Source organism: Ranitomeya imitator, chromosome 2 (genome assembly GCF_032444005.1).
Source record: "Ranitomeya imitator isolate aRanImi1 chromosome 2, aRanImi1.pri, whole genome shotgun sequence".
Lineage (NCBI taxonomy): Eukaryota > Metazoa > Chordata > Amphibia > Anura > Dendrobatidae > Ranitomeya > Ranitomeya imitator.
In genome coordinates, this window is record NC_091283.1 from 538,635,908 (window position 1) to 538,647,547 (window position 11,640).

The following is an 11,640-nucleotide window of genomic DNA, read 5'->3' on the forward strand; positions in this document are numbered from 1 at the left end:
ATTCTGAACTCTTCTTGAGTTAAAACATTATTGTTGTTTCTAAATTATTCTGAACTTGTGTTATTTCCATTATTTGAGGTCTGAAAGCACTGTTGTTTTTTTTTTATTTTGACCATTTCTTTGTCAGAAAAAACATACAAAATGTATTGCTTCGAAATTCAGAGACATGTTAAAAGATTTGGTTAAATCATGGTCACATCACCGTGATGTCACCAAATGCCTTTAAGCAGTTTTAACCTTGGATTAGAAATGCTGTGGGCCCCTAAGAGAGTGAGAGCCCAAGACAATTGAGCAGTTTGCTTCCCCCTCCCCAAACACTGGGCTTGATTGTGTATAAGGCTTATATTTCAAGCATATTCAAAAAAAATCACGTAAAATCATTCAAGGGTTTATTTTCGAAGTAGGTGTTATTTTTGGGGAAACACTGTGAATAAGAGATATGTGCCTGACAGTGGTCACTGTCAGTATGAGTGCTGGGTTATCCATTCGCCATTGGGACCCATAAAAAAGAGATATATACCACATGGTATCTGTTTCTTTGCTTGGTTGAATGCTTTTGTGCAGACTGGCCTTTCCTATACAATCGGTATATAGCCCAGAATGCCTTCGGCCAGTGAATGGTAGTTTATGGAAACATTACAATATACATCGGGAAAAACTCCCAGACTATCTCCACAGACACGTAGTGCACCTAACCTTAGATTGCTTAACCCCTTTACCCCCAGGGGTGGTTTGCACGTTGATGACCGCTCAGATCGCATGAGCTGCTTTATTCTGTTATGCTCCCAATTGTATAAATAAATCCACACTTTTATTTTGCATGAATTAATTATACAGCATTTAATCAGAGTGTGCGGTGAATTACGAATATTTACCATTTAGGACCTATTGGTCCATTACACCAGCACCTCGCCTCCAGCAGACTGAGTGCACGCTAAAATTTCTCTCTATGGAATTGAGATGGGACGCCATGTCACGTTTGGAGAACCCCTGATGTGCCTAAACATTGAAACCCCCCACAAGTGACACCATTTTAGAAAGTTGACCCCCTACAAATGACCCCATATTGGAAACTAGACCCCCAAGGAACTTATCTAGATGTGTTGTGAGAACTTTGAACCCCCAAGTGTTTCACTACAGTATATAACGCAGAGGCGGGAAAATAAAAAATCATTTTTTTTCCCACACAAATTATATTTAAGCCCGCAGTTTTGTATTTTCACAAGGGTAAAAGGAGAAATTGGACCCCAAAAGGTGTTGTCCAATTTGTCCCGAGTACGCTGATACCCCATATGTGGGGGGGAAACCACCGTTTGGGCGCATGGGAGAGCTCGGAAGGGAAGGAGCACTGTTTTACTTTTTCAACGCAGAGTTGGCTGGAATTGAGATCGGATGCCATGACGCGTTTGGAGAGCCCCCTGATGTGTCTAAACAGTAGAAACCCCCCAATTCTAACTGAAACCCTAACCCAAACACACCCTTAATCCCAACCGTAAATGTAATCCTAGCCCCAACTCTAACCCTAACTTTAGCCCCAACCCTAACCCTAATGGAAAAATGTAAATAAATAATTTTTTTTAAATTTTATTATTTTTCCCTAAGGGGGTGATGATTGGGGGTTTGATTTACTTTTATAGCGGGTTTTTTAGCGGATTTTTATGATTGGCAGCCGTCACACACTAAAAGACGCTCCACATTTTTTTTTTTTTATTCAAATAAATTTTTATTAAGAATAACAAGATAAATGACATGTTACATTCTTATTTTCAATACAAAGCTTTTTTTCCCCCCTTCAAACATTCCCCTTCAATCCCACCACCCCCCAACCCCACCCAACAAAGCAGCTCACCTTGGTTAGCACTACCATCATTAGACCAATATACTATCTAATCCCTCGGCCAATAATATAAGCCACATTTAACATTACCATTAATTAGGAACCTTAATTAACTCTCCCTTTATAATACCCCTATCCCATAGCAATCCACGGAGACCACATTTTATTGAACATTTCGATTTTCCCTCTTTTTTTATAAAACCCCTTTTCCAGTGTCAGGCCCTGCTTCACATACTGGAGGAACTCTCCTCTTGACGGCGGTTCTTCCCTAATCCAATTTCGAGCTATTACCTTCCTAGCCATGTATAACAATCTGGCAATAGCTATCTTTAGGTTGTTATCCACTCCAATCTCATCCACACATCCCAACAAGCACACTATAGGAACCCTTGGCACCTTACATCCATACGCACCTTCCATACGACTCAAAACTACCACCCAAAAAGCAGCCAGTCTCGGACACGTCCACATCATATGGAGTATATCAGCATATATCAGTATATCGTAGGTGTTAGATGTTAGTTGACTCCATGCCACACAGATGTAAAGCAGTTTTCAGAAATAAAGATTATACAATTAAAAATTAGTTGTCATTAATAGAAAAGCTAAGTGTGTAGAGAAATTTCAATTTATACTGCAATGATGTACAATAAAAAATTATATTTTTGCCCTGTTCTTCAAGCCGCACGTCCAAACTCCTTCCACCTCCTGTCGCCTCCAACTCAAAAATATAGCCAGAATCCGTCCCTTCCTCAGCCCACAAACTACTAAAATTCTTGTGTCATGCCCTCATTATCTCTCGCCTCGATTACTTCAACACCTTCCTATGTGGCCTCCCCGCTAACTCTCTTACACCGCTCCCGTCTGTCCTCAACTCTGCTGCCTGGCTAATCCACCTTCTCACTACCCTGCTTCTCTCCTCTGCAAATCTCTCGACTGGCTCCCAATTCCCCAACAAATCCAGTTCAAACTACTAACACTGATCTACAAAGCCATCCACAACCTGTCCCCTCCCTATATCTCAGAACTAATCTCCCAATATCTTCCCTAACATAATCTTCGATCCTCCAAAGACCTCCTACTCTCCTCCACACTTATTAGTTTCTCACACAACCGCCTCCAAGATTTCTCCCGAATATCCCCCATCCTCTGGAACTCCACGCCTCAACACGTCCGATTATCCACCACCCTCGGCTCCTTCAGACCGAACCTGAAAACCCATCTCTTCAGGAAAGCCTACAGCCTGCAATAACCATTCTGCCGCGTCACCAACCGCCAGAGCTGCTGCGTCACCAACCGCCAGAGCTGCCGCCTCACCACTGCCAGAGCTGCCGCTCCCCCGACCGTCTGTCTCCTCCCCTTTATCCCGTAGAATGTAAGTCCGCAAGGACAAGGTCCTCTCCCCTCTGCACCAGTCTGTAATTGTAAATTTGTTCACTGTAAACGTCATCTATAACCCTGTACGTAACCCCTTTTCTCATGTGCATCACCATGGAATTAATGTTGCTATATAAATTAATAATATTTTGGTATAGTATTAGCCAGAAAAATCGATATAAATAATTTTATGCCCAAAAATCACAGAAGTATTCTAGGAGTGATCCCTTTTATTGGCTAACCAGAAAAAAAATAATATTCACAAGCTTTTAGAGCACAGAGGCTCCTTCTTTAGCCTGGTTTTCAAATGAATTAATAAGACAAGAGCACAACATTTAAGAGATATTTCAACAGGAATCTGTCGCCGAATCTGAATTTGCCTTATTCGTGCCAAATTTATGTTTGATGATCAGTTCCGAACATATTCGGTCATTTCTACTCCCATTGACTGCAATGACAATATTCGCCACCGATCATAATTGGAACAGAATTTAGAAAAATTTGCTCAACTCTAAACAGGGCATTTGTTCATGAGTTGGAAGGGGTGATGCCAGATTACACTCTGACCAATGTTATTCGATGGGTTACATCACATATGCAATTTTTTTTATCAGCTGAAATCGGACTGAGAAAAATATGGTGGGATGCTGCAATTGTCCTTTTACTTCGGATGAGACTCAACGATGCAAGCCTATGGGTGCGAGAAAAAAATCTCAGCACTCGAACCATGCAAGTGCTGTCCGATTTTTTTTTTTTCCCCACAGATGTCCTCAGAAAAGCCATCAATTTAGCAGCTGTGTACAGTAAAATCAGTATGACAGGTTAAAATAGATATATAGAGATGAAAAGCCGGCGATTCAGCAACCGCGTACAGTAAAATTGCAGCAGGAGCTGACAGGATAGAATAGATAGGTTACATACAGTATTTACACATAGAATAGATATATAGATGTCGGTGAGAAATACAATTAGTATAGTGTGTGTGCAGTTTACTGTACATTTAATTATTAAATGATTATTTTTCTGAAAAAAATGTGGCCTCCTGTTGTGAATTCTGCTCTTGGGTTCCCTCCAGTGGTTGTTGGTGGGAATGCAGTTGTCTCTGACTCGCAGTCCTGGCCAGGTGTATCGGATAATTACAATTCTGACTGGGATATTTAGGTGTGCTAGATCCTTTAGCCCTGGCCAGTTGTCAATGTTTCTTTGGAAGTATTGGTTCTCTGCCTGGCCTCACCTGCTTAGCTGCCAATTTCAGCAAAGATAAGTGTTTTGTTTTTGTATCTGTGGCACACTGTTGTGTGCTTGTTTCAGTTTATTCCTGCTCTGTTTGTAGGATTCACTGGAGTTGCAGATATATGCTCCTACATCTTTAATTAGATGTAGGAAGTTTTTGTATATCCTGCTGTGGATTTTTTGAAGGGTTTTAATACTGACCGCACAGAACTCTGTTCTATCCTGTCCTATCTAGCTAGAGTGGCCTCCTATGCTAAATCCTGTTTTTTCTGCCTGTGTATGTTTTTTTTCCTCTCCGACTCACTGCCGATATTTGTTGGGGGCTGTCTATCCTTTGGGGATTTTCTCTGGGGCAAGATAGTATTCCGATTTCCATCTTTAGGGGAATTTAGTCCTCCGGCTATGACGAGTTGTCTAGGTGTGTTAGGTACACTCCATGGCTACTTCAAGTTGCGGTGTTAAGTTCAGGGTTTACGGTCAGTATAGTGGCCACTTTCTCCAGTGAAAGTTCTCATGCAGCTCCAAGGTCACCAGATCACAACAGTACAACTGGCCAACAATGAGTTAATTGCATCTCAGAAGAAGGGAGGAAAGATCTTGAGCCATTTTTTTTTCTCCAGTCTGTTTTGTCTTCTCCCTCTTTATCTCTGGGTGGCTGAAGAGCCTTGTGCTAGCATGAATGTTCAGGAATTAGCTTCTCGTATAGACCAGCTTGCTGCTAGAGTACAGGGTATTTCTGATTACATTGTTCAGACTCCTGCTTTAGAACCAAAGATACCTACTCCTGATTTGTTTTTTGGTGACAGGTCCAAATTTTTGAGTTTTAAAAACAACTGTAAACTGTTTTTTGCATTGAAACCTCGATCCTCCGGTGATTCCATTCAACAAGTTAAAATCATCATTTCTCTGCTGCGTGGTGATCCACAGGATTGGGCATTTTCCCTGGAATCTGGGGATCCTGCTTTGCTTAATGTAGACTCCTTCTTTCAGGCGTTAGGATTACTGTATGATGAACCTAATTCGGTGGATCAAGCTGAGAAGACCTTGTTGGCCCTGTCTCAGGGTCAAGAGGCGGCAGAATTGTATTGTCAGAAATTCAGAAAATGGTCTGTATTGACTAAATGGAATAAAGATGCTTTGGCGGCAATTTTCAGAAAGGGTCTTTCTGAATCCGTTAAAGATGTTATGGTGGGGTTTCCCACACCCTCCAATCTGAGTGATTCTATGTCTCTGGCCATTCAGATTGACCGGCACTTGCGGGAGCGCAGAACTGTGCGCGCTATGGCGTTATCCTCAGAGCAAATTCCTGAGCCTACGCAGTGTGATAGGATTCTGTCTAAATCAGAACGACAAGGTTTCAGACGTCTCAATAGGTTGTGTTATTATTGTGGCGATGCTTCCCATGTCATTTCTGTCTGCCCTAAGCGGACCAAGAGGATCGCCAGTTCATTTACCATCAGTACTGTACAACCTAAATTTCTGTTATCTGTGTCCTTGATCTGTTCATTGTCATCATTTTCTGTCATGGCGTTTGTCGATTCAGGCGCCGCCTTGAAATTAATGGACTTTGAGTTTGCCAGGCGTTGTAGTTTTCCCTTGCAGCCTTTGCAGAACCCTATTCCTTTAAGGGGCATTGATGCTACACCCTTGGCTAAAAATAAGCCCCAGTTTTGGACATAGGTGACCATGCGCATGGCGCCAGCCCATCAGGAAGATTGTCGATTTCTGGTGTTGCATAATTTGCATGATGCTATCGTGCTGGGTTTTCCATGGTTGCAGGTACATAATCCTGTTTTGGATTGGAAGTCCATGTCTGTGACTAGTTGGGGTTGTCAGGGGGTTCATAATGATGTTCCTCTGATGTCTATCGCCCCTTCTCCTTCTGAAATTCCGGAGTTTTTGTCTGATTTTCAGGATGTATTCGATGAGCCCAAGTCCAGTTTCCTTCCACCACACAGGGACTGTGATTGTGCTATTGACTTGATTCCAGGCTGTAAGTTTCCTAAGGGCCGACTTTTCAACCTGTCTGTACCTGAACATGCCGCCATGCGGAGCTATATTAAGGAGTCTTTGGAGAAAGGGCATATTCGGCCATCTTCTTCACCATTGGGAGCGGGGTTCTTTTTTGTTGCTAAAAAAGATGGTTCCTTAAGACCCTGTATTGATTATCGCCTCTTGAATAAGATCACGGTCAAGTTTCAATATCCTTTACCTTTGCTTTCCGATTTGTTTGCTAGGATTAAGGGAGCTAGTTGGTTTACTAAGATTGACCTTCGGGGGGCTCATAATCTTGTTCGTATTAAGCAGGATGATGAATGGAAAACTGCGTTTAACACGCCCGAGGGCCATTTTGAATACCTTGTGATGCCATTCGGACTCTCTAATGCTCCATCTGTTTTTCAGTCCATCATGCATGATATCTTCCGGGATTATCTTGATAAATTCCTGATTGTATATTTGGACGATATTTTGATTTTTTCCGATGATTGGGAGTCTCATGTGCAGCAGGTCAGGATGGTATTTCAGATCCTTCGTGACAATGCCTTGTTTGTGAAAGGGTCTAAGTGTCTTTTTGGGGTGCAGAAGGTTTCCTTTTTGGGCTTTATTTTTTCTCGTCTATAGAGATGGATCCGGTTAAGGTTCAGGCCATTCATGATTGGATTCAGCCCACATCCATGAAGAGCCTTCAGAAATTTTTGGGTTTTGCTAATTTTTATCGTCGTTTCATTGCTAATTTTTCCAGCGTGGTTAAACCCTTGACCGATTTGACGAAGAAAGGCGCTGATGTGGCGAATTGGTCCTCTGCGGCTGTCTCTGCCTTTCAGGAGCTTAAACGTCGATTTACTTTTGCTCCGGTGTTGCGCCAACCGGATGTTTCTCTTCCGTTTCAGGTTGAGGTTGACGCTTCTGAGATTGGGGCAGGGGCCGTTTTGTCTCAGAGGGATCCTGTTGGTTCCTTAATGAAACCATGTGCCTTCTTTTCCCGTAAGTTTTCGCCTGCTGAACGCAATTATGATGTCGGCAATCGGGAGTTGTTGGCTATGAAGTGGGCGTTTGAGGAGTGGCGACATTGGCTTGAGGGAGCTAAGCACCGTATTGTGGTCTTGACCGATCATAAGAATTTGATTTACCTCGAGTCTGCCAAACGGCTGAATCCTAGACAGGCTCGATGGTCCTTGTTTTTTTCCCGTTTTGATTTTGTGGTCTCGTACCTTCCAGGTTCTAAGAACATTAAGGTTGATGCCCTCTCTAGGAGTTTTTTGCCTGATTCTCCTGAGATCTTAGAACCGGTCGGTATTCTGAAAGAAGGGGTGGTCCTTTCTGCCATTTCCCCTGATTTACGACGGGTTCTTCAGGAATTTCAGGCTGACAAACCTGACCGCTGTCCTGTGGGGAAACTGTTTGTTCCTGACAGATGGACTAGTAGAGTGATTTCTGAGGTTCACTGTTCCGTGTTGGCTGGTAATCCTGGCATTTTTGGTACCAGAGATTTGGTTGGTAGGTCCTTTTGGTGGCCTTCATTGTTGCGTGATGTGTGTTCTTTTGTGCAGTCCTGTGGGACTTGTGCGCGGGTCAAGCCTTGTTGTTCCCGTGCTAGTGGGTTGCTTTTGCCATTGCCAGTCCCTGAGGCCCTGGACGCATATTTCGATGGATTTTATTTCTGATCTTCCGATCTCCCAGAAGATGTCTGTTATCTGGGTTGTTTGTGACCGGTTCTCTAAGATGGTTCATTTGGTGCCTTTGCCTAAATTGCCTTCCTCTTCACATTTGGTTCCGTTGTTTTTTCAGCATGTGGTTCGATTGCATGGTATTCCGGAGAATATTGTGTCCGACAGAGGATCCCAGTTTGTTTCTAGGTTTTGGCGGGCCTTTTGTGCTAGGCTGGGCATTGATTTGTCTTTTTCTTCTGCATTTGATCCTCAGACAAATGGCCAGACCGAGCGAACTAATCAGACTTTGGAGACTTATTTGAGATGCTGATCAGGATGATTGGGTAGCTTTCTTGCCATTGGCCGAGTTTGCCCTTAATAATCGGGCTAGTTCGGCTACCTTGGTTTCGCCTTTCTTTTGTAATTTTGGTTTTCATCCTCGTTTTTCTTCTGGGCAGGTTGAGCCTTCTGACTGTCCTGGTGTGGATTCTGTGGTTGACAGGTTGCAGCAGATTTGGGCTCATGTGGTGGACAATTTGTTGTCTCAGGAGGAGGCTCAACGTTTTGCTAACCGTCGTCGGTGTGTTGGTTCCCGGCTTCGGGTTGGGGATCTGGTCTGGTTGTCTTCCCGTCATGTTCCTATGAAGGTTTCTTCCCCTAAGTTTAAGCCTCGGTTTATTGGTCCTTATAAGATTTCTGAGATTATTAATCCAGTGTCTTTTCGTTTGGCGCTTCCGGCCTCTTTTGCTATCCATAATGTCTTCCATAGATCTTTATTGCGGAAATATGTGGTGCCCGTTGTTCCCTCTGTTGATCCTCCGGCCCCTGTGTTGGTTGATGGTGAGTTGGAGCATGTGGTCGAGAAGATTTTGGATTCTTGTTTTTCGAGGCGGAGGCTTCAGTACCTTGTCAAATGGAAGGGTTATGGCCAGGAGAATAATTCTTGGGTTTTTGCCTCTGATGTCCATGCTGCTGATTTGGTCCGTGCCTTTCATCTGGCTCATCCTGATCGTCCTGGAGGCACTGGTGAGGGTTCGGTGACCCCTCCTCAAGGGGGGGGTACTGTTGTGAATTCTGCTCTTGGGTTCCCTCGAGTTGTTGTAGGTGGGAATGCAGTTGTCTCTGAGTCACAGTCCTGGCCAGGTGTATCTGCTGATTGCAGTTCGGACTGGGATATTTACGTGTGCAGGATTCATTTGCCCTTTCCAGTTGTCAATGTTCCTTGTGATTGTTGGTTCACTTTCTGGCTTCTCCTGCTTGCTGCCAAATTCGGCAAAGATAAATGTTTGGTTTTTTGTGTCTGTGGCACACTGCTGTGTGCTTGTTTTTGTTTGTATTCCTGCACTGATTGTAGGATTCGCTGGAGTTGCAGATATACGCTCCTACATCTTTAGTTAGATGTAGGAAGTTTTTGTACTTTCTGCTGTGGATATTTTTGAAGGGTTTTTAATACTGACCACACAGAACTCTGTCCTATCCTGTCCTATTGAGCTAGAGTGGCCTCCTGTGCTAAATCCTGTTTTTCTGCCTGTGTATGTTTTTTCCTCTCCGACTCACCGCCAATATTTGTGGGGGCTGTCTATCCTTTTGGGGATCTGCTCTGAGGCAAGGTAGTATTCCTATTTCCATCTTTAGGGGTATTTAGTCCTCCGGCTGTGACGAGGTGTCTAGGATTGTTAGGTACACTCCATGGCTACTTCTAGTTGCGGTGTTAAGTTCAGGATTGCGGTCAGTATAGTGACCGCCTTCTCCAGTTAAAGTTCTCATGCTGCTCCTAGGTCACCGGATCATAACAGTCATCATCACCATAGGTGTATTTGAGGGATAGTGGCTAGAGTTGAGCGACTTTAACTTTTTTAGGATCGAGTCGGGTTTTGCGAAATCGGCCGATAATTGCGAAAAGTGGGGGCCCACTGAAACACGAAACCCAATGCAAGTCAATGGGGAATCAATGTCGTCAGTGAGTGGAAGACAGGAAAACACCTACAGTGCCCATTTTAATGACAAAAACATCAATTCGTATTACTGAAGCTTGTCAATCTTCATTCACTTTATAATAATAGTTTATAACACTACACAATGTAAGTGGCAGAAAGTGGCTGGAAGATATACGACAAACTAACAGAACTGAAGTAGTTCCACTTTGTGACAATTTAAATCTCCCTTTTTTGGGGGGGAGACTGCACCAAAACTCAGGCAGAGTGTATAACACTACACAATGTAAGTGGCAGAATGTGGCTGGAAGATATATGAAAAAATACAAGGACTGTAGTACAATTTCAATCTCCCTACAATGATTTCAGGACAGGACAAGTATGGCAGCAATAAAAAGGACTGCTGCACACAAAAGTGGACAAATAAACAAGATAACTGTGCAGAAAGGAGCAACAGGATTTTTGCTTTTAAAAAAGCAGTTGGTTTGCACAACGGCGTACAAACAGCAATGCAGCTATCAGGGAGCCTTATAAGGCAGCCTAATAAGCTGAGAAAAGAAAAAAAAAGTTGAATTCCAGCTCCTTAAAACATGACGTTTATTGTATCCAAATAAAAAATCCAAATGTCCATGGTGTGCAACCTCCCACCGGTAAGTGCCTGGGATGACAGAGATAAACGGCTACGCGTTTCGATCGGAGTGATCTTTATCAAAGCCATACCTGGATCAGGCAGCTTCTCCTACTTATAAGGAGGCTCACCCAACCAGATCATTCATTTGAGTCACATGGCAATTTGACAGGTCCTTTCATCTAAAATCATTGTTCTATATGTAACAACATAACAAAAATAAAGGATTAAAATCACATTCAGCAATAATGTAACATAACTTCATGTCTTTTATTCAATCCTGTTGGGACACAGGTGTTCAATTGGAAAATCCAATATGCTTCTCGTGTGAGAAGCCGGCGTCTAATGTCACCACCCCGACTAGGGGTATTAACCCGTTCTATGCCCTGAACCTGAAGAGTGACAGTGCTGCGTGCATGGTGCCTAACAAAATGTTTGGATGCTGCTGATATATTCCTGTCATTATTCTGAGTGTTACCTATGTCATATAAATGTTCCCTAATGCGTGTTTTCAATTTTCTGGACGTACAGCCCACATACGACAGGTTACACTCTATACATTTGATTTTGTATACCACATTGCAAGAATTACAATTGATGTACTGCTTTATATCAAATTTGATAGTTTCATCCGCATTATAAAATGTCTTTTCAATACTGGCGAATTTACATGTGCTACAATTTCGTGTGCCACACCTGAAAAATCCTGGATAATTTAACCAGGTTCTGATGGATTTATTTTTGGAGCAGAACAAGCTAGGGGCTATTTTATTACCAATGGTCGGGGCTCTTCTCGACACCACATTAATGCCAGAATTTAGTATGTTATACAGCTGCGGATCTTCATATAAAATAGGTAAATATCTGTTGACAATATCTCTAATTCTAGCGAACTGCGGGCTATATTGAAAGCATATGTATGGCTTTTGTTCCATTTGTAAATTTCTATGCTTTTGTGCTGTAACTAGTTCTTTACGATCT